The 26,781-nt window shown below is 41.5% G+C and overlaps 1 protein-coding gene across 26 annotated transcripts in view; it reads left to right on the top strand.

The window, feature by feature from the left end:
• Elavl2 (ELAV like RNA binding protein 2) overlaps positions 1-26,781 on the top strand; it is a 159,109-nt gene that overhangs the window by 18,969 nt on the left and 113,359 nt on the right. For 6 of the 26 annotated variants that reach the window (XM_063252046.1, XM_063252042.1, XM_063252048.1 and 3 more), the window contains exon 1: positions 5,240-5,783. The exons of 3 other annotated variants lie outside the window; for them this stretch is intronic. The gene's annotated coding sequence lies outside the window, so the exon portion shown is untranslated. Of the gene's footprint in view, positions 1-5,239; positions 5,784-8,704; positions 8,854-9,118; positions 9,253-9,894; positions 10,038-10,277; positions 10,435-10,537; positions 10,869-26,781 lie in introns of those variants that run through there. 17 more of the 26 variants (XM_063252050.1, XM_063252031.1, XM_063252043.1 and 14 more) reach the window with 14 other exon arrangements.

Raw genomic sequence — 26,781 nt, 5'->3', positions numbered from 1 at the left:
TATCAAGCGTGAAGTTTGGCGCATTGCAAACCTATTCAAGTGATTATCTGTTGAGGACCTCTCGAGCCATCTCCATCTCTGCAGCGGGCTGATAAGACAGCTGTTTCTCTCGCGCTGTGTCTCCCCGGGCCTCAGTCTTCCTCTGATAGAAACTCCGCCTTCGTCACCGTGCCCCGGTGCCGTCCCTTGCTCTGCGGGGCAAGGGTTTGATCTGAACACACGTGGGGGGAAAGTGCGAGTGTGCGTGGGAGCGCAGGAGAGGGCGACCGAGGAGGCGAGGGCAGGGGAACCCGCGGGTGGGGAGCCAGTTAGAGACCTGGGCGTGGGGGCAGGGCGGCGTGCCGGCGCGGTTGATAGCTCTGATTGACTGGTTGCTCAGCCCGGCTTTATTATTTCAAATTAGACGTGCATCGCACACAAGTGGAAACATAAATCTTCAATATAAGAAAGAGCCTCCGAGCTTCGGAAGCAGAAAAACCGTTGCTTCCCAGGTCTCGGTAAAGGGGCCAGCGAAAAGACTGATTGCTACCAGCTGAGACAGATGGTTTCCTTTAACTTTGGAAACTGCTATTTTTAATTACTTGTATTAATTTTGCATGAGATGTATCTATCGGCTGCAGGAGGAAGCTTAGAGAAGACTGTTAGCATCCCTGAGAAAAACGAATACAAGGCTCCGATTTGCCCTTTCTCACCTCCACTTTTTCTCAGTTCAACCCTCGCCTGGTTGTCTGAAAGCTCCTTTGGAGGCTAGTAGAGAGATGAATGCATCCTCCCAAAAGTTGCTGTAGTAAAAGAGGAAAATCTGTGGACGTTTGTGGGAATGGATAGGTAAATGATCATCGATCCGAAGCTACAAGTATTTTTTTTTTTTTTTGAGATATCTTGGGACACGTGCAACAGATTTTGGTCTGAATATGAACAGGAAATGATTTACAGAAGAATGAGTCTCATACAAATTTTGCCTGGAACTTAAAAAAAAGCGGTGTGTGTGTGTGTGTGTGTGTGTGTGTGTGTGTGTATGGGGGTGGGGTGGGGACAAAGTAGGCTAGTTCCCTAAAATGTATTGCATTTATTTAGTTTTTTTTTTTTAAATGAGACAATTCACATGTCTTCCAATGTGAAAACTAACTTTAGAATTTCAGAGGAATTCTCATTGAGCGTGCCTGTTAACTTTGCTGACTCCTCTGGAACAGTTTAAAGGCACAATGTAAAGAGAAAGTAAAGGGTGTTTGTGGTCCTGCTCAAAGCCGCCCCTGGCAGAGTCCTTAATGGAAGTGTTTGCAATATAAAGAGTCTTTGCAAAACAGTCATGAAAGTTACTCACCTTCGGATAAAAGACTTTGCCTCTTTGCCAGGACAGAAAGGAGCACAGAGAAGAATTAGAGGGAGAGAAGCACGGGCCAGCGGTTAGGTGTTTTTGCGGCTATTCTCCCTGGGAATTTCGAAAATGAAACACTCTGGAGTAGGTTTACGGAGGTTGCTGAAATTTCCTGGATTGGCAGTTATTTTGTATACACACTGATGAAAGGAATGCTCACCTAGGTAAAGAAAGTGTGTGCGAAAGGGGACTGTGGAAGGTGCCCTGTGAATTCCGGGCTCTGACTCTCCTGGAGGTTTGTCACAATGGGCAAATCCTAACAAAAGAGAATATAATTGAAAAAAAAAAAGTCTCTCTACGAAGTAGGATAGTCTCTTCCTAAAAGTACGTGGAATGACATGTTCCCAAGAAGGGCAGTGTCCGTGTCTTTCAGGAAAGGACAGAAAACACTGCATTAAGCTTTACAAACCTTTTATTCTAAGTCTGTAAGTCTCTGTCCATGGTGCTAATTCCTGCCTATCTTTCCTCCTGCCTTGTTGCTACTGTCTAAATATACATTGGTGTCGATTCTCTCCAGAATTTTTTGTTTTGTTCAGCTGTGGAAGAAAAATTTGCACTACTTTTAAAAGAATAAACAAAAGAGTACCCATCAGGTTATATAATATCTATATTTCTTATACAGACATTATTACATTTCCAACATTATCAACACCCTTGCCCCATTGAAACAGAACAATGTTTTAATTTATCTGAGAAGATACTGCTTGAGATTTTCACCCGAAGTCAAGCATTAAACTCATACAACTTAACTTCTTTGTTTACTTTTTAAAAAGTTGCAAGTAGTTTATAGAACCTCTTATAAAATACTAAAAGCACTCCCCCACCCCAAGAAAGACTGGTGTAAGGAGGGTTTATCTACCCTAAACAGCACTGTCCACAATACTTTTAAGTATTCCAGTGAGTGTTTTTTTTTAAAGTAAAGACACTTCCTTAAAATAATCAATTAAATTCATTGTATTTTCAGTGTTGAGAACAGTTCTTTTTGGAATTTTATTCGCACCATGCCACCAAACTTTTCTCCAAGCTTTCATAGCTCTCTCAATCTCTCTCCATTCTGGTGTAACAGAAAATAATGCTGAGGACTTTGAAAATATGTCAGAGCTAATATGACTTAATTAGGATTCAAAAATCTTTCAAATGCCTTTCTAATGCAGGGTCCGATGCTGTGGCTACTTCTTTCACTGAACTATGAATAAACAAAGGGTGGCTATATTTTTGCTTTCAATAGAGTGATATCTTTGCACATAGACTGTGATACCCGAACTTCAGTGTGAAGTCAGCATGCAGGTACTATTTGTGTTAAGTGATGGTAGCCAGCTTTTATTTTTAAAAGTTGGAAAAGCACATGTTGCTTTTGGTATACTTACCCATTTAAAAGTTTAAAATTTTAAAAATTTCTGTTTTATGTAGGACGTAAACTATTATTTTAGGGTATTTTTAATTCCTAAAAGAATATAAATCCATTTTATCTACAGAGGAAAGACAATGTCAAAGATGACAGTATCTTGAAAAATACTTGCTGCTCTGCCCAAACTGAAGAAGAGAGTATATGTAAAATGTATAAAATTTATTATTTTGTATTTAGAATAAGTTTATTCTTCTCTGTGTAATATCGTGATGTAACAAACATGTTAAGATTTTCATTACTTCAATATCAACCTTTTACAAACTCTATGCTTTTGGAAAATATATCATTGTAAAAGGCAAAAGATTTATATGATCCGAAGAGAAACCAGCGTATGGAAAATATACCATTGTAATCTATCATCTTTATTATGGATATATTTTTTCTGCATCAGAAAGTTAAAAAGTATCTATTTCTATCTAGTTAGGAGGCATTTATATAATAGTAAAGATTTTCTTCAAAATTACATGAACACACACAATTAATGCAGTATCAATTTTATAAATAAGGAACAAAGACAATTCATTTTATAGATGAGTCTGATTAAACAAAAAAGTACTGTACTGTAACCTCTTATATAAGAGGCTTTTTTTTTTGTACTGAGTTGAGGGCTTGGGACAGGGTTTAAACAGGAGGACAACAACCCCAATCTTTTGTAAGTCATATGTCTGTTGTATATAGAATGCAGTCTTTTTTTTTTCCAGCCTCTTAACCCATTTCTTCATTTTTTTTCTTTTTGTCCTGAATTTCACCTAAGTCTATAGAATAGATTTAAGATGAAATTAGGATCCTAGGGGCTGTTGTTATAAAAAAAGGGGGGACGGTGGTTAAGGAATGATAATTGTAAATGCTAATTATACGATAATGTATAGATTCAGGCCTTCTTTCCCACCCTTAGTTATTGTCATGCAAAGTAACAGAACTCAGACATTGTTATACAGGCTATAAAGAGAGGTAAACAGGTATTTTGCCATTATTCAAGTATCAACACTCAAGGACACAGTCAAGGAAACAATCAACTTTTACCCTTCACTTCCAAGTCATTTTACTCTTGAGCCATCTTTTCCCTTTCCCTCTGTAAAACAATTTCCACCTTCCTGCAATATTTACTGAGCCATCTCTCTCAAACATTCTTAAAGGCAGTCCCTGGTAATAATCAGGTAAAGGATTTTTTCTCCCCAGAAAAGCCTGTGGCTCTAGAGAAGACATATTACCCTATAAGAAATGTTAACTACTGTCTAGGAAATTGGCACTACCTTTCAAGATGGGAAAAAGAAATTCTGGCTCGAGAAGGACACACCTCAAGTGCATATTGTCTCTACATATAATAATAAAAAAAAATTCCAAAGATCTCGCTTGCACTTAGAGGAAGAAATAAACACAAGCAAAACTGTATGACAGACTCTTGCGTGTTAATAAACTATGGTGTTATATTTAAGTAATCTTCACTTATAAAGCAGAAATATTGACAACACTTGGTCTTTTGGTTAAATTTTTTTTTTTTTTTTTTTTTTTTTTGTATTCTAAGAAAAAGCTTTGGTAAAAGTTCAACTGTCTTTCCTGTCTGCAATACATGTGTGGTCCAAGAACTGTACTTCCAGCAAATGCAAAAGTGGCTTGTTCTAATTTTATATACAGTTGCATTTTTTTTTTTTTTTTTTGAGAGTCATCATCATACACCTCCAAGTGAAGGACTTTAGTTCTAGCTAGTACGTATTTTTCTGGTCAGGATGTTTCTGCTATCCTTTTCTATTATGACATGAAGTGAAAGCTAATTTAAACCGTGCAGCTTTATTTGAAGACATTTCTGACTTCATTCTTACTCTAAAAGATGTTCTATAAAAAACAACAAAACACCAAACAAAAAAAAGCAAAAACAAGAAATCTGCAATAGACATACATATTAAAACACAAAAAGACAAACAGTTGTCTAATATTTAATACAGACTACTGGAATATAACTCGAAAAAGGCATGCGGGCAAGTCATGGATGTACATTCATCCTTTTCACTCAGATCAAAGAGAAGGGAGCTCTCAGTGATTTATACATACCCGACAGAGTTTAATGCTATAAAGAAATATGCCAAAGAAGCAGCAGTGATGGCAATGGAAATGAATCTTTCGGAAGCAGAAAGATTTGAGAGGCTAGGAGACCGTGCCATATCGCAAACTCTGATAGTACAGTTCCAACCCTCCCACGCTGCTCTCTCCCCATCTCTTTTTGCTCCTTGCATTTCCCTTCGCCGCCAGTGTTAAGTGTGTACTTCCCCGCACAACTTACCTTGAAAAGGGACTCCATTGAGCTCGCGAGAGTGACACAAGATCTTAGCCAATCGTGTCACGCAGTCTCGCCTGGGCGGTCTCAATGGAAGCGGCTAGACCAATCAACAACCTGGAGCAATGAGCAAGTTGCGTTGTGGCACGACTCGGCGTATACTTCCGCGCGTGCTGGCCGGGATAGGAGCCTGGCAGAGCAGCTGCACACACGGCAGTGCGGAGGCAGAGAAGGGGTTGGTGATACGGTGCTATAAATCTGTGGTCCAGTCCACCTCCCTTTTAAGACGTCCTCCCCCACTATTTCTGTTCTCACTTAGAGATGCAGCAGCTTACTCCAGTAGCGACCTACTAAAAAGCAACAAGGAGAAAGACGTCGTCTTTTTGAAAAAACGTTCTTTCGTCTCTTTCTTTGTTCCTTGGTTTGTTTTTCTTGCCTCTTTTTGTTTAGTTGAACGGCAATAGGAGGGTAGTCTCTCCGTCTTTTTAAACTCTCTTTTTTTAAGTTTCCCCTCCCCTTTCATATTTTTTTTTCTCGCCATTTCTTTTAGCGTTGGACTTCGGGGTCGAAAGCATTTCTTTTTATTTGCTTCTTTTAAGCCGAGCACAGTTTAGGTTTCGTGCTGTCTTAAGAGAACTATCCAGCAGCTTCTTGCTCATCCTTATTGGGAGAACTGCACCGTTACTTTAAAAACACACATACACAAAAAACCTTAAGGGAGAAAGGTAAGTTTCGGTTTGGTTTCTTTAATCATTAGTTGCAGCGATGTGCTGGCAAACCCAGAAAACCTGTAAGTGAGCGGAATACAGAATACGAAGTTAATTGCACACGTTTGCCTCATTTCAAACCTACTGCTTTTTTTTTTTTTTTTAAATTCTAGAGAGCTAGACTAAAAGACAGTGGACGCATGCTTAATGTACTGAAGATTCGAAAATGTCAGTGATAGAAACTTAAGTGGTAAATGTGGCCAGGGTAAAGCAGGGATACAATGGGAGGCTAGATGTTGAGTGAGCTTCGGGATTGAGGTTGGAAGTTCATTTCGTGGGAAGAGAGGGATAACTTGGGTGTTGGTGGGATGCATGCCTCTACTTTCGCAAAGGAACTGGAGGACTGGAGAGGCTTTAGTATCATTAAAGGGAATCAGAAGCCTGGACTTGCAGATTAGACCAACAAAACCTCCCGGCTTAATTGCATTAACCAGATAGCATGTGCTGGGAAGATGGGATTGCCAGAAGGAATTTAGATGCTGCACCAGGCAGCGAATTGTAGTTGACTGAAAAAAGTACACGCCGCCTGAGGGCTGGGGGTGGGCTAGGGCTGGGGTGGTTAGAAGCTGTCAAAACTCATCATCGCTTGGTATGCGGGCTCTAAATCACGGATGCCAGTGGCCATAATTCAGATTTAAAAGAAGATAGCCAATTTGGGGCCGAAACCTTAAGCCTGTACCGGATATGAGATTCTCTTTGTTCGGAAAGCGTAAATAAGCTCGTTGGAGATGTGTCTGTGAAGTGGCGGCTGCCTGGAGCCTCGCCTTGCAGTGCTGGGCGCTGGGACTGGATTCCAAGCCCTGTCCTTGGTCCTACGCGGCTGAGTTCGCCTTGAGGAAGAGGGGAACCCCCTCGCAGCTGCGGGGCTGCTCCGCCACTCGGGGAGCTGAGCGGGTTACGCCGCCCTCGCCCGCCCCCTTCACTGCTCCCCTTCCTCGAAGAGCTATTGTTAAACCGACGCTTGGAGCAAGATGGTTGGGGACGAGAAGCTGGGCACACAGGCACACGCTTCATTTTAACTTTTGTGATTTCTTAGGGATTAAGAGAAACCAGCGGGCTTTCTTCTCCAAAAGAGCGAATCCAGGGTAGACTTGGGAAAGGGGACAGGGTGTTCGCAGAACAGGGAGGGCGGGAGTGGTGATGGTGGAACGAGGTGTTGGCTTTGCTTAAGAGAAGTTTCAATTATTGGCACGAAGGGGTGTGGGTGAGTGTGCGTCAGGGCGTCCGTGTGGTGCTTGAGAGGCAGAGGATGGCGAGACGCTACAAAGCCGGCTGCAGCGGCTGATTTCTCGCTGCTCACCACCCCACCCATCCTGTTGGTTCCAAAGACCAGCGCGCTGCCAGCCTGCCGCGGACTCTTGTCAAGGGCGATGGGAGCCAGGGATGGCAAGGTGGCAGTGCCCACCATGGGCGCTCCGCGGTGGACAGGACCTCGCGTGGCTATTGTTGCTTAATTTATGCCCAGCACGTTGCTAGGTATCCACCTATTTCACGTCTGTAAAGAATTAATCAGAGAGCTATACAACTGTGGCAAATTGGGGGTCGGAGGATACGTTCCCCATTTTACATTTGCAAGTATCCTTTAGGAAAACTGATGTGGAGACTGGGTATTTTCTCTTGTAATTATCAGCTGCAGGTCTGGTTGCCTTGTGGCAAGAGTGAGAGGACATAGCCAACCATTTGATATTTCTTTTAACACTGCTAGACGGCATGGAAACCTCTGTACTTCTTCGTTCCCAAAAAGCACAGATTCTTTCCCCTCCCCCACGCATGTCCAAACATTCCCGTTGGTTAAGAGCCTCAACCCACAGCTCCTCTCCACATGCCTGTACCTATCTTCAGGGTGATATGGATGGAAGACGAATGTATTTTATTTCCTAGGCCTACACTACTAACTGCAGCCTGCACGAAGTAGGGTTGAAAGAGACTTAAGGAAGTGCAAAACACACAATAGAAATTGGAAGAAATTATTTTCCTAATTGAAAGCCAGTTTTCAAAGGCCAGGAAAAGTGTTTGTGTTGGGGGGGGGACTAGACCAATAGGAAATGTTTTGGCCTTATAAGTCTTCCTTGTAAAATGGCTTCTTAAATTAAACGGGACACTGGAGAGATTTGTCTGAATTTGAGCAAGTGCTCAAAAGAAAAAAAAAATGTTTCAGAAAGGACTATTAGGAGATTAAATGAAAAAAAACCAAAAACCAAAAATCAGAAACGACTGCCTTTAGTTATTCCAGTCATTGTGTAAGCCTATTTACAACAGCAGGTCTTTATGGCTTTCCCTTTCCCTTTTTAAACAAGTGCACAGGCACCTTGGTTTATAAAGCTAACCAGTTCTAGAGTTCTTCACCAAATGAAAGACTGTAGGCAGAAGTGATTTAGTTGACTTGGGGAACTCTCTCCCCTAACTTTAGGAAGACAGCGTCAGGAAGTCGGGTGTAGGACATTCTAAGAGTTTTAGGTTTGGAGTGGCAAATTAGATAGGCCTATTTTCACCTAACGTTTAGTAACTGGTATTCCTTGCCGTTTCACCTGCCTGGGATGAGAATATTACAATTAACTCTTTAGAGGGAGGTCAAAAAGGCGCAGGCGTTTTGAGTATTTTTTTAAGGAACCCGTACAATGTCAATTAAGGTCATTTAGTTGTAAATCTGATTTGGGATGGCACAGAAAGGCTGATATAGGACCAGCTAGGTACTTCTAGTGTCCCCACTGTGCGTCCCCAAAATTGAGGAATGGCCAGTCTTCATTTGACTATGGTTGAGTCCTCTACTTTATAATGCCTGATTTGACTTCTCCCAAAAGCCTAAATTTGCTTCCCCCACTTCCGCCCTAGGTTAGAGGAGTCCTCCTCCCTTCTCCACCCCCTACGCCCCGCCCGTCGCATGGGGGCGGGGAGCGCTGGGCGCCCTTAGCAGACCTTGCTGCATCAAACCCGCAGCATGCCCTTGAAGCTGTAACCTCGGTCACGTTCTTGCGGCGACTCAGTCGCCCACTGCTCAGTTCCTTTCTCTTATCTCCGGCAATTTCAGGTAGGTATGACAGGTGATATTTTAAATGTTTTTTAGGGGAGAAGGTTAAAACGGAAGCCTTTGCAATAAAGAAAATACGACAGGTGCTCTGGTAATTAAATGACTAAACAGGTGTAAAAAACGTGCTCTCTCCGCGTGGCTCAGGGGTCGGTTCTGACTCTCAGTTACGGGTCTGGGTCGAGGGCAGGGCACAGGTTTTTCTAAGGAAAAGGGATTGAACTGGGCAAGGGGGCGGGCCAAGGCTGGGCAGCCGTGGGACGTCCCCTCGGTGAAGAGTTGGCCTTTTCGGGGCTTGCCTGGGGGGCACTGGGAGAAACGATGTCTAGCGGCAGGCGCTTGCACAGTGGAGTGCAGGACTTACTACTTTGCATTTGGAGCAGAATATAGCACCCCGCACAGGTACCCCGGGCGTAAGCGTTAGATTCTATCTAGATAGCCAGGAAGGAGCAGCGAGGGACTGAGCCTTTAGTTTTCCGTCCAGGGACAGGACCTGTTTTGGTTGTGAAGTAGGGGAAAAAGACATTTCCAAGTCTAATTGTCATGGATATGTATATACGTGTGTGCATACACCAGCTGTACACACATGTATATCAAAGTAACCCCAGTGCTGTGAGCTGCTGACTCCCGAAGAGCGCTCAAAGCCTCGGGGTTTGCAAACTTGCACCTGGAAGCTGCCTCCTGGGACGAGTGACTCTCTATAGTCCAGGGAAATCTGGTGGAAGAGTCTGGTGGGAATACAGAGGCCGAGGACCTGAGCCCAATCAGCCGCAGCCTGCATCTTTTCTGCAGGTCAAGGACCGACCTGGCGACGACCCACGGGGTGGCCGGGCAGGGCACGCGCCGTGTGGGCCACAGCGCCGAGAACTCGCCGCCAGCCCCGCCTCCTGGCCCTGGTCCAGGCAAGCCCCTCCTCCGCGCCCGCTACAAACGGCGGGACCGCGGCGCCCAGCGTCACTGAGGCAAGGCCGGCCGGGCCAGGAAGGCGGTGGGTCAGAGGGTGCTCCGCGGGTGCGGCTCGGGCGGGGCGGGGATCCGCCAGTTCCAGGGCTTCTTCCCGCCACCGCCTTTCCGAGGAGCAGCCAGCCCGCTCGCCCGCCCGCCCGCCAGGAGCGACTCCGACTCCTCCGCGGCCGTGCTGTCGGCCCGCGCAGAGCCACTGTAGCTGCAGCTCCGAGTCCTAGCAGGCAAGTGCAGGGGGCGTGGGCGCGTGGGCGGGGCGGCGGCCTCAACTGCCCCCAGGTTTTTGTGGGCGCTGAGGTTAGGAGCTGTGCACGCCGCCGCCGCCGAGCCTGGCAGGCTGCGGCCGAGACACGAGCCCTGGTGGCGCGTAGGACACGGACACTGGTGGGGGCGGCAGAGGTTGCGCCTGTGAAGTTCCTTGAGCGCGGCCTCTTGCGGCGGGAGTGGAGGGAATTGGACGCTTCGGGAGGTGGCACCGCCCCTTTCCTCCCCTCCGGGGCACAGGCGGTGGGGGTGGCGGGAGCCGAGCGAGCCGGCCGGCAGCGCCAGGCAGCGTGCACGGGCGTAGACGAGTCCGCCGCGGCCGCGGGGAGTCGAGGAGGAAACTGCGCGGAGACGCAGGTGAGTGCGTTGGCGGGCCGGGGGGAGGCGCTTCGGGACAAGGCCGGGCCAGGGCGGCCGCCTCGCGGCGGACTGTACTGCGCCCTCCCGCCACACACGCCGAGGACTGCTGTCTGGCGGGCCGTGTCACGGCGGCGCCTCGCGGGCGCGTGGAGCTCCAGGGCCGTCCGCGGGGCTGCGGAGAAGACGCTAGGCCGTGGCGCGCGGGCCAGGGGCGGTGGGCGGTGACTCCCCTCACGTGGAGTAGGTGAGGTCCGAGGTCCGGCGCAGCCGCGCCAGTTCGCGTCCCGGGTCCACGCACCGCGAGCGTGCGCTGGGCGGGAAACGCTGCCGCTCTGCCCGGCCGGCGGCGGTGTCCGACATTTGGGGCGCTGCTCGAAGTGGCCGCTGCGGTTCGTCGTCTAGCTCTGTGGAGAGGCCCGCCTGCTGCCGAGGTGCGTGACGTTTGTGAGTGCACGGGTGAGATTGGGGGAGCCCGGGAGGCCAGCCAACCCCAGGCCACAGGCAGGGCTCCTCCGAGGGCCTGACAGTGACCAGCAAACCGTCTTTGCGCGGAAAAGCTGACTCAATACCCTTGAGAGCTAGAACACACTGTGGCTTTAGGTGTGAGGGACTTACAAGTCTGGGGTTGTCACTGTGCAGATGGTCGTTGAAAATTGTGTGTATATTCAAAGACCATCTTCATGATAATTTCATGTTAAGTCTTCTACGTTTTCTGTAATGTGGGCAAAAAGGTAATTGCTACGTGTGACTTTCTGTTCTGTATTTTTTCACCCAAAGAATGGTGCTTAGTAATACCCAAATGTGATAGGACTGTACTCTGGCCAGGACAAAAGAGCTTATAAAATTTGGTATTCTTGTGACCCCACCTCTAAAAACTTTGTCCTGTTAAGCAGGTAGCTCACCTTCAAAATTTAGAGTAAACAAGTCCATTGAAAATCCCTCAAATATTAGTCTTGAAGGAGGTAATCTCTTGCTATCCCGTAATACTGAAATACTGTGCATTTGCCAAACAGTCAGTTTTCCAGACTCTTCGGACTTTTTTTTTCGCTTTTGCGCTGGGCCCTTCTGGCGGAAGCTGACTTGGAGGCTCCATTTTGGCGAGCCGCAGGGAAAGCCCGCCAGGCTCTGCTGGCTCCTCTGGCTCTCTGAGAAGAGAAAATGGTGACCGGCCTGCTGCATGGCCTGGCGGCATGGTGCATCTACTTTCAGGCTATTCCTTGTAGAAGGGGAGCAGGAATGTTCATTTAACACTACTCAGCCCAGCGCAGGGTACACTTACTTGCTGAGTTCTCATAGCAATGGGGAGAGATGAGACTGAAGATAACACCGGAGAACGGTAGAAATGCTAGATTGTGAAGGAATACGGCACATCCAGGAAGAGCGTTTGTGTTTGTATGATTAAAACAGCCCTTGTGGCCTGTTGGGCAACTTTGGGCCGCCAGCTTTTGGGGAGTAAGATTTTCTACCCTCAAAAAGCTAAACCGAACTGTAGCTTTTGGGCCCTGTCTTCTTCCTGTCCGTAGGTCCTTTGGCCATCATGTAGCGTAAGGTGTTAGGGAGTCAGCTACTTCAGCCGAGCACAGCATTTCCTGACCCTGCAAGAGACTGGTGGTTTTAGAATTCAGTCCTTGTATGGAACGAGTACCCAGGACTGGGCAGTTTTTGTCAGCCCACCTCTTAATTCAGTGTTTTCCTTTTCAAGGCCCAAGTGAGGTCGGTTAATTGGAGTTCCTTTTTGGTTTTGGGTTTTTGGTGGGTGGTTGTAGTTAATGCTTCTTCAACAGAGGAATAAGATCTTGTCCCTGTTTTTTTGTAGTTTTGCTTATGACCCAACTACCTAGTAGATGAAAGAACAATGCTGTAATTGATCTTTCTGTTGCCCAACTCCTTAAACTGCCCTCTTGGGGTTGTACACAGATACTTGTTCCTGGATGAATCCTTGTAACCACCCACCATCAGCTATTCCAGCCTTCCGGAGCTTTTTTTATTACCATGAATATAATTTTTTTTTTTTTTTTTTGGTCTTTTTTTTGAGACTGGGTCTTGCTATGCAGTTCAGGCTGGCCTTGAGCTCACTTTGTAGCCCAGGCTAGTCTTGAACTTGCAAAGATCCTCCCACCTCAGCCTCCTGAGTTCTGGGATTACTGGCGTGAGCCACCACGCCCGGCATGAATATAATGTTTTAAAAAAATGTTTTCTCTTTTAGAAGCAAGTCCCAAGTTCCTAAGAACCGGATAGAACCATCCAGAATACCCTGACTTCAAAATTGGCATCAACGGTTTTCTCTTTGTTGAGAAAGATTATTCTTTAACCTGAAGTGATTTTCAGGTGTTAGTATGACACAACACCATCGTGGTAAATTATTCTTAGTGTTTTTTCTCCCCGCATAATTGGATATTCCAAAATACTGCATTTGTCATTTTGATTTCTTGTCTACATGGGTAGGGTCAATTCTTTTGCTGTCATTTGAAGTCTTATTAAATCTACCACATTATCTTATTACTACTTTTGTCATCCACAGTGTTTAGAAGTGAGAGAGCCTAGAGAGCTTTGGTACTTGACATGGTCATGTTGTTTGGAAGCTTTTCAGGGGGCTGTCAGTGGGCCTGGATGTTATGCCACCCTGTGGAAAACCTGTCCATAGCAGTTCATCCTGGGTCTTTCTGTTTCCTCGGCTATTGAGCTGGGCAGGCCAAATGTCACTGTAAACACATCACATTTCAGTCTTTTTTTCCCTAAAAGTAATTTTAGTGTGGGTGTATGGTTAGAGATAGGGATGCTTTATAGGCTCGTGAGCTGTGCGGGTGCATCCCTCACCCCCACCAGCGAAATTCTTAATAATTTTTATACAGAGGGACCTGCATTTTATGTTGCACAGGGATGCAGGCTTATGCAGTTTATCCTGGTTAGAGGCTCTGCTGCTTTGTTGATATAGAAATGTTTGTAGGCTTTGTGCCCTGAAGATGCCACACCCAGCTCTCTGGAGGACATAAAATGCATAGAATGTTCACTTGCTTCAGCTGGTTTCATTTTACTGTTGTGGAAGTCTTCACTGGTCTGGTTACTTGCAAGCACACATACTGTAATTTAATGCCAAATCAGCAATATCTTGTGTTTCTAATTTAGGAAGAACATTTATTGCATATTTATTTGGTTTATAATACTAGTAGGTTTACAGTACTAGTTTATTATTTTTGGATTTTAAGAACCATAAAACTGTACTATAGAGATGGAAAGCACTTAGGTTTGAAAGACGATACATTTACTTTAAGGTTTTTGTGTATTAAAAATATGTTTTATCGTACTTTAAATGGTAACTTTTGGAGTCTGATTTTAAAACAGAGATTAGTATAATGTGATCTTACTATTTATGAAGTATTTAGAAAAACTTTCATTAACAAGAAGTTAACAGGTTTGGCTTTTAGCTTGTGTGATATGCATTATAAATTTCATTTTATCGAGGTAACTAGGAGAGCTTTAAGGGAAGATGATTTCCTGTATCTCTAACCTTGTATTCAGTGGTATAAAACAAAAGGTGACTGTTATGTGAGCAACACTGAACTAGGTATAGTGTTGTATGTATCTTCCCCTTCAATGTTACCGTTAGTTTTTGGAAATTGGTCTTTATTAAAACAACTACTTTTGGAAAGGGTGTTTTCTCAGAGCTCTGGATTAGTTTTTGAATACATTTTTTTGGATGTTCTTATCCACCTGTTTTTGCTCTGAATATTGCTGAATAGTTTTATGAGATGACAGATACTGATTTTTATTGTAGGAACTCTTCATAAACAGAAGGATAGGGCTTTGGAAATAAAGGGTAAAACAACCTAGAAGATCATAAAAATAGGTGACATGGAGCTAGAACTAAATTGATTTGCAGGTTATCTTATTAAGAAGTTAAGTGTATTGGGTCCTTTTTCCTATTTGAAAAACTTGCTGTCTTATTATATATTACTGATTTTTTTGCATCATATTGCAGCTAAAAATAAGATTTAACAAGTTACCCTTCCCCCCCTCTTAAATGTCATTTTTTTCTCACAATATTTATTTGTGGTGAAACAATAAACTCCCCCCCAGTGCAGGTCTGTCTTAGCACCAGGTACATTTTGATTAAGGTACCTGTATATTATTTTTCTCTTGTCTAATAATGATAGATTAATAATAGGCTATTGTCTTTGATCTAAAATGTTTGTTATAAGAAGCAGATTGGTATTTTGAATAAGTACTTTTTTCTCCAGAATTTTGTTGTGAGCTATTCATTATTTTAGCAATTTGAAACACTACCTTAGTGGAATATGACAAAAATTTTTATTTTCATAAATATCAAATGAGTAAACTGTTGATTCAGGATAGGATTTTATTTCATTTTGTTTTTTTTTTAGTAGTAGTCAAACTCACTTCAAGTTCACTAATTGCTTAACTAATTTTTCCTCTTGATTAGTATAGAGGGTGAGACCTATTTTGGAATTGTTGGCTTTTCTTTATCATATTGTGTAGTCACTGTAAAACTAACATTTATTAATATTGAAGGATTCGAGTATTTGAAGAAAGTTGTAGAGCTTTTCTTCCTGGAGAAATGCACATATATGGGAATTTCCATAAATTTGTACCACCTTACCTGGAGTAAAGACTACAGTGAAATTCTGCTGTGTTTGGAAAAGAGGACTTTAGGAATCTAGAGACCTCCTGCACTGTCGGGAGCTGGACACAGACATTTTCAGGTTCTGTGAGTTAGCTGTGGAGTTAGCAGTGTGGGCCTTCATTTCTTAGGATGACTCTGCGTCCTGTTTTCATAAATAAATATTAACACATGGAAGGTCCTCCTGTGAATACAGTGCTGCCAGTTTATCTGCTGAGTTAGTAGCCTTAGTAGATTTTTGTCATTTAACTTAAAGTTCTTAATTTAGGAAGACCAGGTGGAAAATACTGGACCAGAAACTTCATTTTTCTTGTCTTTTTTGACTTGACTCCATCCTTGATTTCTAACTTTTTTTTTTTTTTTGTATTAAGACCTCACTTTCTGCATCTCAAGGATCAAATTAAAGGTGAGCATGTTGAAGTACAAGAGTTTTGAACCGTGTTTACCAAATTGGAAGACGTAATGAGTGATTCTTATACAACAGTTATATGCATTTTGTCTTTATATTTTTATATACTTTTTTTTTTTTTTGGTGCTACAGATTGAATACAGGACCTTTTGTGCCTGCTAAGAGTATCTACACTACCTCTGAAATTCTGCCTGCAGCCTTTAACATACTGCCATACATTTATTTCTGCCGTGGAGTAGAAGAACAAAAAGAATGCAGGAGGTTTTGAAAGTTGTGACTTTGAATATTTCAGTATAGAAATAGATATTTTATTGGAATTGGAAAGTTTAAGATGTAATGTCTTTGAAAATATAAATGATGCTAAAAGATGACATGTGAATGTAAGATTACGAAAATTTAGCCAGCTAACATTCCAGGAATATAAATTTCTTAATTTAAATTTTTAATATTTTTTCAGTGAGAAATTGGATTTTAAAATGATAGCATTTACATTAAAATACTCAGTCAATATTTTTTGATTTGAATTTTATTTAATCTCTTGCCATGGCTTGATTGTTAAATGTCAGAAGATAGCCAGGCTTTGTGGCGGACCCCTATGATCCCCACAATCAGAGACTGAAGCAGCAGGCTTGCAGTGAGGTGAAGGCCAGCCTGGGCTACTTTAGGGAATTGAAGGCCAGCCTGTAGTATGTAGCAAGACTCAGTCTCAAAAAAATAAAAAACAAAGAAAAATCACAAGATGAAGTTTTCATAGAATACGTTTTCTGCTTGTTTCATTTCTTTCTTACCTTTCCTTCACACCAAGTGAAAAGTCACTGATGAATGCCTAGCCAAGTAAATTACTGGAAATTGGTCACTTGTTTGTTTTTAAAGGATGTTTAACATCTTTTTATTCTTTAGGCAACATTTGTGTACATCAGAGGTACAAGAGCAAATTTAAATCACAGTGTGTTTGGAATTAAATCCAGCAAATTGGGTAAAGTGGGAAAAATATTCCTGGAGCTGATCGCACTTGATCTTGCTTCCCCTGAGCTGTTTTTCAAAATAGAAAAAGTGAGATTTGTCTGTTTTGGTGATGCTGCTGCTTTACAGGTGGTGTTCTGGTGACATGGAGGGAGGTCACCTACCTTTATTGCACAGCTATCTAGAATGTGTTAAATATATAACATTTGTTCCAAAGTGAACAAGCTTTTATAACCCATTCCCGGATAAAACCTATTTTTGTATGAATTTATTCAACACTTTTTTCTCCTTCCTAGGTGCTGTTTACTGATCACAAACCTACTTGGTAAACCTTTCTGGTATTTTCTGGCCTGTGGCTGTGAATAACTTTTAAATTTTCCTCAAACACATGGTCATCAGTGCTTTTTTTTTTTTTTTTTTATCGGTGCTGGGGATCGAACTCACAACCACCTGCTTGTAAGGCAGGTGGCTTATGCCACTGAGCTAAATCCCCAGCCCCATTTCTTCCTTTCTTGATAATGGAAACACTTGCTCTCCCCTTATGCTTTCTCTTGGCTGTGTGACTTCTCTGTACCAGTCCCTGCCCCTGTGTATGCTTCTGAGTCCTGTCCTGGTTCTGCTTCTAGTCTTGGTAATCCTGGTCAGGTACAGCAAACTCACTTGTCCCTTTCTTTTCTTTTTCTGCTCAAACTTTTGCATTGTCTGATGTATTTTGGTACATTCTGCTCACTGAAAAAGAGTATCTTTTGTGTTCAGATAAGTCCAGCTATTGGCGGGAGAAATGGGTGTCCATATACAAGTCTTTGTGTTTGTTACAGGTACCAAATGGTGGCCCAGGGGTGTATATGGCCTGGAACTATTTAATATGGCCTGAATTGTGTTTTAAAAAGTTGTGAATTACAATTTAGGGTTGGGGGATATCACAGAAATTCAGAGACATATTTTTGGTCTCTTAAGAAAATTGTAGGGAGCAAGCATATGAGCCTATGTTTATCAGAAAGGGACGCTTTGAGGAGGAGATGTGGTTTGTTGGGTCACAACCTGGTCTTTGTAGATGTTCATATTTGTGAGTTTGCTGCTATGGTTTCTAAAGCAGTACTGAAAACTTCAGGTTTTGATTTATGCAAATAGTGTTTGGATTTAGATTGTTATATAAAATTAGATCTTGCAGCTTTCCTTATTTTGGTGAGGGAAGTCTTGTCTTGGGCCTTTCCTTTAATCTGACTGCAAAACAATTTCTCCTTTTGTCAGACATGCCTCTGTCGTACCCTTTTTTTCTCTCCTTCCTCCTGGGGTTTTAAACCTGTCCTCATTGAGAGTAGAGATTTTTCTCCTACTAGTTGCCTATTTCTGTGTGTCCAGAGGTCCACAGAAGCTTATAGGTGCTGTGAAAAGCTGATACCATATGAAGAATCGTTCAGAGGCTCACCCCTTTGCCGATGGTGCCAACTTAGTAAAGACAGTCTCCCTACACATGGCTGATAGGACAGAGGTGTGTGCATGTATTCCTCTGTTCCCCTTACTCTCTAGTCCTTAGTCCTTTCTCCCCCTCTGCTGAAATAGCAGGGCAGCCTTAGCAAAGCTTTCTTCCTTGTGTGCACTGGAGCAAGCTGATGTGCCTGCAGAAGTATAAAGAGGTTCCACATGTCATGTTTGGACCAATGCTGTAATTTTATTTTACAATAAGGAAGGTGGATATTATTAATCTACTCCTGAGCATAATAGCATGATTTGAATAGCAGAGAGCAACTTTGGTGTGTGTTAATGTCTAGTGAGCTGAATACAGATGAATGCTAAGTAGGTAGAAAATGTCAGCGCAGAGCCTTTTCTTTGGTGACTTTAAGCACTTATATTTCTAGTTAACTTTTTGTTCCGTCTGGCAAACAGACACGAAGATCTTCTATATCAACCCAGCATTAATGTAGCTTCTGAGGACGAACAGAGCCCATAAAGGCTTGCTCTCCTAGCAGCCACTTGAGCTAGGCCAGTTATAATGATGAATCAGAATGTGTCTCTGTATTCAGGATCTTAGCAAAACCCTCCAGAATAATAGGAGCTTAATGCTGACAGTTTTAAAAATTGGCACTGTCTATACTACAGCTAATTTTTATTCTGAGTGTGAGAAAAAGTGTCATTTTGAGCTAGGTGACACATGCCTGTAATCCCAGTACTTAGAGAGGCTGAGGCAGGAGGATGTTTGAGCCTGACATGGGCAATTTAGTGAGACTCTGTCTCCAAATATATAAACAAGGTTTAAGTATAACTCACTGTCAAGCCCTAAGAAAAATTAGTTTTAAGTTAGTGTAAATAGAAACATTCTGACCTTGTTTTTTGAGCAGCACTTGAACATTTCTGATACTGAGCTGGGGATGGTGGTGCACAACTGTAACCCTAAGGCTGAGTGAGACAGGAGGATCACTGCGAGTTTGAGACCGGCCTTGGCTACATAGTGAGTTCAAGGCCAACCTGAATTACACAGTGAGACTCTGTCTGAAAAAATAAACAAGCTGAGCAAACTAAAAACTTGGTACCACACACTTTGTATAACTGTTGATTATTGTGGCATGTTGGTGGAGAGTCTGTATTTATTCGGTATAGGTGGGGAATTGGGAGTTGATTAAAAAATCAAGCGTGTTTATCTCCCTGAAGATTGGGAATCAGTCTTATGAAATTTTTAAATTCATCTAAGTTTATATATCATATTGTTAAGGAATGTTAAAACCTTTAGGTTTTTGTGTTGTCATGCTTAGAAACCAGGAAGTTTGTGTGATCATTATTGTTTAAAGTACTTGATACTGAGAGAGCTTTGGAGAAGTTGATAGGGTACCCTTGTGCTTACATAGCATTCCTTGGTTGCTTAAGGTGAAGAGGCAGAAAATGGTAATTAAAAAAATCACAAGCCTAACAGGAATTGTGAGAAGGGTCCTATCTTTGTATTCTAAGTATCAGGAAATAGGTTGTTGCTTATTGACTTTCTTGGTCAATATTTTTTATGTGTTTATTTGCTTTGTTTTTGTGTTCCATTGTTTTCCTCTTCTATGTCATTTTTCTTCATTTTGAGTCTCTTTTTTGTGGTATGAGTAACTGTTTCCTAGTTTTTGAAGAGCCCCATCACAGGTTAAAAAAAAATTATGGAAAACCTGCTGGGTTTTAAGTTGTGGCAGGAGAAAAATGCTTCTGCAATTGTCTCAATTCTGCCAGGCTCCCAGAAGGACCCTCCCAAGGCGTGCGTGTGTGTGTGTGTGTGTGTGTGTGTGTGTGTGTGAGAGAGAGAGAGAGAGAGAGAGAGAGAGAGAGACAGACAGACAGACAGAGACAGAGAGACAGAGAGACAGACACTGTATGAAACCCAGCCTTGCATGCAAAGTGTTATTCTCTCAACAGTGTTATGTGCCAGCAACCTCCTCTGGGGATAACATTTATTTTTCAAAACACCTAAGAGAAAATCATAGCAATTGTGTTTCTTTGGCTGCTTTCCTCGTAGAAGTGTAGTTCCAGGAGCAAGAGCCAAGTAGCAGGTCAGAAGCTGGGACATTTTTCAGGGGATGGAGCTCCACCTTCTCGTTGAGGCTTCCTCACATCTTAAGGCTGTGTCTTTCAGGAGCCGGTGTTCTTGGGGTGGCTGTCTAGAGCTTATTAAAGGCAGTTCATCTTGTTCTGTCTGTTGTGCGTGCTCACATTTTCTCTCTCAGTGTGTGTGTATGCGCCCGTGTGTGTTCTGGAAGGTGGTTGAACAGCTTGTGTTGCTTTGTCTTCTTGGTTTGCTGGAGAGGCTTCTTTCCTCAGTTGAAACTGGTTGACTGGGGAGAAATCTGTATTCTTCTTGTTTTTCTTTCCTTAGTTTGGGAAATCTGTAAGCATCCTTTTGTGTTCAGTGCAGGGGGAAGTGATTTCATAATGAATAACAATTGTGATCTAGACTGGAAGAGTAGAGAGCTCTCTTCTGTTTATCCTTTTATGCTTCCGCAGTAACTTCTGAATTACTGAGTTGTAAGAGTGCATGCAGCATAAGAAATCTTATGGTGGTCTGTCAGATTTTTGTGTTGGAACGGGGCAGCAGAGAGCTGTTTTTAGTTGCTGAATGACTTGACTACTAGGAAAAATACCTCATGGAATCATCAGCAGAAGGTGGTGAGCCACCCCATACCACCTACTAGAAGACGGAACATTTCCTCTAGTTGAGTGCTGTCACAGGGATATGGGACCCTCTTCAGTAGCCTGGTGCCGTCTTTTTATAGCTTAGGAGAATGAGGCTCAGAGGTAAAGGATACAACCGCTTAGTGGAGAGGCAGGCTCAAGTCTGGTCCTAGTTTTGTACCTTTTCCCATAGACTCTGGAGAGGAGATCTTGATCCCTCTGGCGGTTCTGCTGACTGATGTTTAAGGTTGCTGAGGCCAGAGAGGCAAGTTGAGGAGGCAGCTCAGACTTGCTTAGAGAATGTCTTGCTTCTGTTAGTAGTGCTTTATGGTGCAATGGGTGACCTGTGTCTCATCTTCATCTTGTTTGGTTACGCAGTGGTAGAACTGTTGTGCCAGGTTATTACGTTTTTAAGAGTTTCAGTCTGATCCTTGCGTCATTTCCAAGAAACTACCTACCACTTGTTCCCCAGGACCAAAATTCTATGCATGGCTTATTTTAGGGCTGTGACTAGGTGACTTCTGGAAGCAGTTCCGTCACAGGCTGGTATCTTCCTGATGCCAGCTGGCAGTCTTGACTTACAGGATTACTTTTTGGAACCATATGAAGTATGGATTGGTTATTTTCTATAAGCAAGAGAATGTATTCAGACTTTTATTTTAGGATGCTGTTAAAAATTAAGAAAGATTGAAATACTGTGTGTTCTATTCCTGATGAAAGTGACATTCAGATAATCCTTGTTCATTGTAGTAGAAAATCAATAAGGGCTATTCTTTTAAACTTGTTAGGTTCTTGAAACAATTGTGATCCAAATCTTTTAGCAAAGTCACTGTTGCTGTTGTGAGGAAAAAAATACCCATGTTAGGTGTTCAGTGGGATATACAGTGTTCATACTTCAACCATGAAATACCCATTAGAGACTTTTGATTCACCTTTGTCTAATAAATTATCAGATTCAACCTTCTAACAGTAAAATCAGCTTTGTAAAAAAAAAATGGTAAATTTGAAAGAATATGGATTCAGAGTGATCTGTTTTCATCAAAGGCACACCTGCTTTTTTCATTGCCTGTTATGTTTGTAGTAGAAATTCAGAAAATACTTGTTTTACTCACATTGAACTCCATATTAGTACAGATAATAATATGGAGAAGGAGACGATATAGCACTAGAGAGGCTATTGATAAAGTGTTATGTGTATCTGTTAAGTAAACCATGAATAATAACATAATCTTATTAAACTTTCAACTACTATAAGTTCCAGGAAACTGCTTAAGGAGACTTGAAATAAAATAAATTGACAACACTCAAAATTTAGTAAATCCTTGGACCTCTTTATGTTTTTGAATTGTTTAGTGCTTTAATACTTCTTTGCTTCATATTTTGGTTGTGCATTTTTCACATTTTTGAATCTTACAAGTATATCCACTTCGTGTGGTTCCATGTCCCCCAAAGCTGTGAGGTTGGCAATACACCTTTCAACTGATGATGTCTTCAAATTGGGAAACTAAAGTAGTTGCATGTCAACATGTTCTTTGCTTTTTTTAAGGGTCTTTTTTGTTACTTATTAAATCCTTCTAGAGTATAAACGCTGCCCTAGTGTTGTGTAAAGCTTGCATAAACCTAGGAAAATAAGGTCATCAGATTTTCTTTACATATTTCAAACTGCTGTTTTTTATTGACTGACTTCCAGACGTTAAAGATATTTTGCTTTCCTTTGATTGTTCATTCTTTGACGTTTTTGATTGATGATCCAATCTTTATTTTTCAATTTTTTTTAGGATACTGGGGATCGAACTCATGACCTCTTGCTTACCAGGCAAGTGATTGAGCCACTGAGCTAAATCCATAGCCTCTCTGCAATTATTTCAATAATTAGTTTAAAAGCAGCTATTTTGCCACATTATATGTGGGAATTTTTTAGTTTTTTGGTGCTTATAAATATTTGTTTATTTTGTATGCCACACGAGTATTAAAGCCATAGTAATGAATATAATATTAGTATCTACTGATTTGAATTATAGACTTTACTGGAAAAGACACATGTTAAAGTTCTAAAAATTATTATAAACTTTAAGATTTGTGCTTTTAAGGTAAATAGGCTCTGTGGAACTTCTAGCCTGTGGGGAGGGGGGAGATGGTAATGGAAAGTCATTTGCTATTGTTCCTCCAAGCATTTCTTGCTCCTTTTTGTAAATGTATGCTTTCATTTGATATGCTTAGGATATTAGCCTACCCAGAATTTCTGTTCTTGATAGATTCATGATAACTCTGATAATCTATGCACCTAATTTTTTTTTTTATCTACTATTGATCTGGACTTTCTTTTTTAAAACAAATTTTTGTGTGCTTTTAAGGTCAACATAATTAGGCACGTTTTACTCTAGAAACTGTATAACAAATGCCAGTTCCAACAGTGAAATCTGTGTTGCCTGCATCGTGTATTCTCATTGCTGATGACTTTGAAAATGTGTTGCTTTGTGTCTCAATTAAATAAAATTCATCAATGGCTAGTTTTAAAGTAATACTTTTCTAATATGTGTTGAGCAAGACAGAAGAATTTAAGAATCTCTATTGGGATCTTTGCTTAAAGGACTTCACCAGTTCATCCAAAATTGTATTTTATCATTGATCAAATTATTTGTTTAGTTTGTGGGTAACTTTCTATGTAACTCTTCTCTTTGCCAGATCTTGGCAAGCATTTCTTTATTAATACTGTGTTTCTTCCGGTATTCATTTAAAGTAGAAGAGTTCATCATATTAATTTAGAATTGAAACATTTGTTGGTGTGGAAGAGGCATAGGAAATTTTCTTTAGAAACCTTGAAAGACATTGTGGTAGACTAGCACTGTTTCCTTTTTTCAGTGCCAGGAATTGGACTCGTGCCTCACACATGTCTTACCACTGAACTGTACTCCCAACCCTGTTTTTTTTTCTTGTGATGACCTGGAAAAATTTTGTGCAGTTCTAAATATTAAAGAATCCATGTTTTTAAGAGATTGGTGGTGTCTAGGAAATTAGTCAGAAAAGGTAAGGAAGAAAAGAGGTTTAAAAAATCAGGGAGAAATAAATTTTCCATCTGACTAGTTTTTTTTATTCACACAGATCATTAGAACTAAACAGTTTGTGAAGGTATGGTGTGAGCTTTTAAAGTAGTATCTTTCTGACTTGATTATCATTAAACTTCTTTATGTGTAGTCTTAGTTTCCTCAGGGAAGTGGCTAAAATGTTTTTTTTTTTTTTTAGTGATTTTGTTTTGTTTTTAATGCTATTTAATCTTTCTGAAGGTGACCAATATTTTGAGTTCCTTTTTGTTTATACTCACTATATGAGTAGAATTTTTTTTTTCCTAGTTGGGTCTTATTATTGCTTTTAGATTCAGGCTGTTTTTTCACTAAATGTGTAGCAAGAAGCCACAGTTGATGGAATTTGGAGAAAGGTAAAAGCAGTTTTAGTTCAGGAGCTGAACTCTGATGTTATTTCTGACATGGATAGCAGAGATGGCCCTTAGGGAGCTGGCAAGAGAAGAAGTTGGGGTAGTAGCTTCTTAGTACTGTGGATGAGTGTCTTCTTAACCACCCTTTAAAATGATGTTCAGACTTACGTTGGAAGCTCTTTGATGGAGTCTTTGATTATGTCTTGCAGCTTTGTTTCTTGAACACAGATTGTATTTATTAGGTTCTGTTTCTTTAAAGATTAAAGTTATAAAATCAGATACACTTGAAGGTAGTAAATAATACGTGCATATGTTATTTGTGAACTCCTATATTTAGCTTTTGTGTTCTGCTTTTTATGAAGTTGGCATTATAACCTACATACTTGAGCAATTAGCATTAGTAAAAATTCTTATTACTTAAACTTTACTGAGCATTTCCGTATTATGGATATCACTTACTGCTGTGTAATAGTAACTGAGTGCTAGATACTAGATACATTAGTATTTTAAGGTGATTTTTGCATTAGTAGCAATGTTTCTACCAATTCCTGGAAATACTAAACTTTACTATACACATTTGTAGTCTCCTTGATGATAACCAATTTGACTAGGCTGAAACTGCATACACATACACACACACACACTTATGACCTGTTCATATGTTTCAAAATCATGCTGTATTAAAACCTAACAGCGGGTTCAGGGTTGTACTGATGTGGCTGTGTTTGTTAGGTATAGGGAGGCAGACTGCAGGGATGATCAGTCATTGAATGCTTTGGTGAAACTTCCTCTGGCTGTTAGGAGAATGGCTACTCTCTGCTTAGTGTTGCACCTGTTTGGAAGCAGAGGTGGAAGTCCAGGTCTAAGGTAAATGCTGTAATTGTGGACTGCTGACCTGAGAAGGGTTATTGGACTGAGTACCCCTGTGGGGTACACCTTGCCACGTGCACACTCATGTATCATCCGGGGAGAAGCAGTAGCAGCTCCATCTGGTGTGTGGCAGGCCTGCCTTGACACAGAACTGTTGGTTCTAAAGCTCATTCTAAAGCTGCAATATGTTAAATGGGCAGCCTTTTATTGAGTGCCTCTGGTATGTTGGCAGTTTATCAACAGCAGGGTTGTGATCCTGTCACTTCTTGTTAATAAGGCTTTTATTTAGTTTAACAAATTATACTTTCTGTTAAGATCTACTCTCTCAAATGGTAAACTTGAAAGGGATGTTTGCGACTTTTTATTAATCAGTAGCTGGTAGGGTGCTTAAGACCTGGCTTGGCTTAGCGGTTTAACTCCTTGTATGTTTCTTCAACCTGAATGTTGTCTTAAACTATGAAACCCCCAAATGCCTGTAATGCCTTTTTTAACCCAGTTTTGAGCCTGCATTTGTTTGTTTATTTTGGTACCAGAAATTGAACCCACTTAGGGTCTTTACAGTGAACTGCATCAATAGCCCATAAGTTAAGAAAAACTTTTTTTTTTTTTTGACCAGGTCTTGCTGAATTACTAAATGGTCCAGGCTGGTTTTAAACTTGTGATCCTTTTGCCTCAGCCTCCCCGAGTACTGAGAGTCAATCATGTGCTGCTACATTTTACTTTGCAATATTTTTTTATCTTTCCTGTTAGGTGGTCATTTTCTCCAGGCTTAGTTTCACTTCCATTTTTAAATTTCTAGCAGGGCTCGTATCAGGGCATTTACTGTCCCTTTGCAGCAGTTTGACTTTCCCAGCATTTTTTTGTTTGTTCTAAATAGCCCACAAGCATGAGCATTTCATCTTCATATTTAAAGTACATTTTTCTTTTTCCTTTATTTTTTTTAGGTGAGGCTTCATTATATTCCCTGGGCTGGCCTTGAACTTTCAGTCCTCTCCCATTCAACCTTATAATGAACTGGGATTGCAGATGTGTACCATCCTGCCTTGGCTGCATTTCTCCTCTCTTAGGTCTTTCACATAGTCCAGTCTGGCTTTGAACTTACTCTGTATCCCAGGCTGGCCCTGCAACTCACAGTGACCCTCCTGCCTCAGCCCTGTTGCATGCTGGGATTTCAGGTGTACCCTACCATAGTTGGCTAGGTTTCTTGCATATGGCAAATTTGAGGACATCAGAGAATTAAAGCTGAAAGGGCCCTTGCCACAGTGTTTACCAACACTCAGATTTTACCCATCAGAACTGATCCTAAAGACGTTTTGTTATTTGGAACACTGATGGTGATTGGTGACTGTAGTAGACCCTGACTGATTGCTGAGCTGTCTGCTCCGAACCTCCTTTCCATAATCTGCTTCCTTTTTAAAAATACAGGTGATGCTCTGGTGGGATTATAAATTGATAATCCTTAAATAGTTTTGGTTTGTTGTTTGTTTTTAGACAGCTGCTGGCATAATTAAAAATATATCAGAATTGACTGTGAAATAGTAATTTCTATCTTTAAATTTCTGTTTTGCTCTTCTGTATAAAGTTTATTTGTAAGCATTGTTTGAAATAGCAAAAACCTGAATGTTGATCAGTAGAAAATTGATTGACTTAATTATGGCTGTTTTATAGTCATCTGTAAAGCAAGAATTCTGTTGGCACTGATATTGAAATGTAAAAGACAAGAGACAAAAGTCATTGAGAAAAATCTAGTTCTACAAACATTAAAGCATTTACTTTTCTTCACCTGTGTATGTACTCGGTCCTGAAACTGTTAACCCCTTGGCTGCATGTTAGATATATGAAAGATTTTTATACTGTTAATCAGTTACGATCTCTTTGCACCTAATACATTTT

This window comes from Cavia porcellus, unplaced genomic scaffold, assembly GCF_034190915.1.
Source record: "Cavia porcellus strain 051 isolate PalLab524CR breed Dunkin Hartley unplaced genomic scaffold, mCavPor4.1 scaffold_1, whole genome shotgun sequence".
Taxonomy (NCBI): domain Eukaryota; kingdom Metazoa; phylum Chordata; class Mammalia; order Rodentia; family Caviidae; genus Cavia; species Cavia porcellus.
This window is presented reverse-complemented; position numbering and strand designations above follow the sequence as displayed.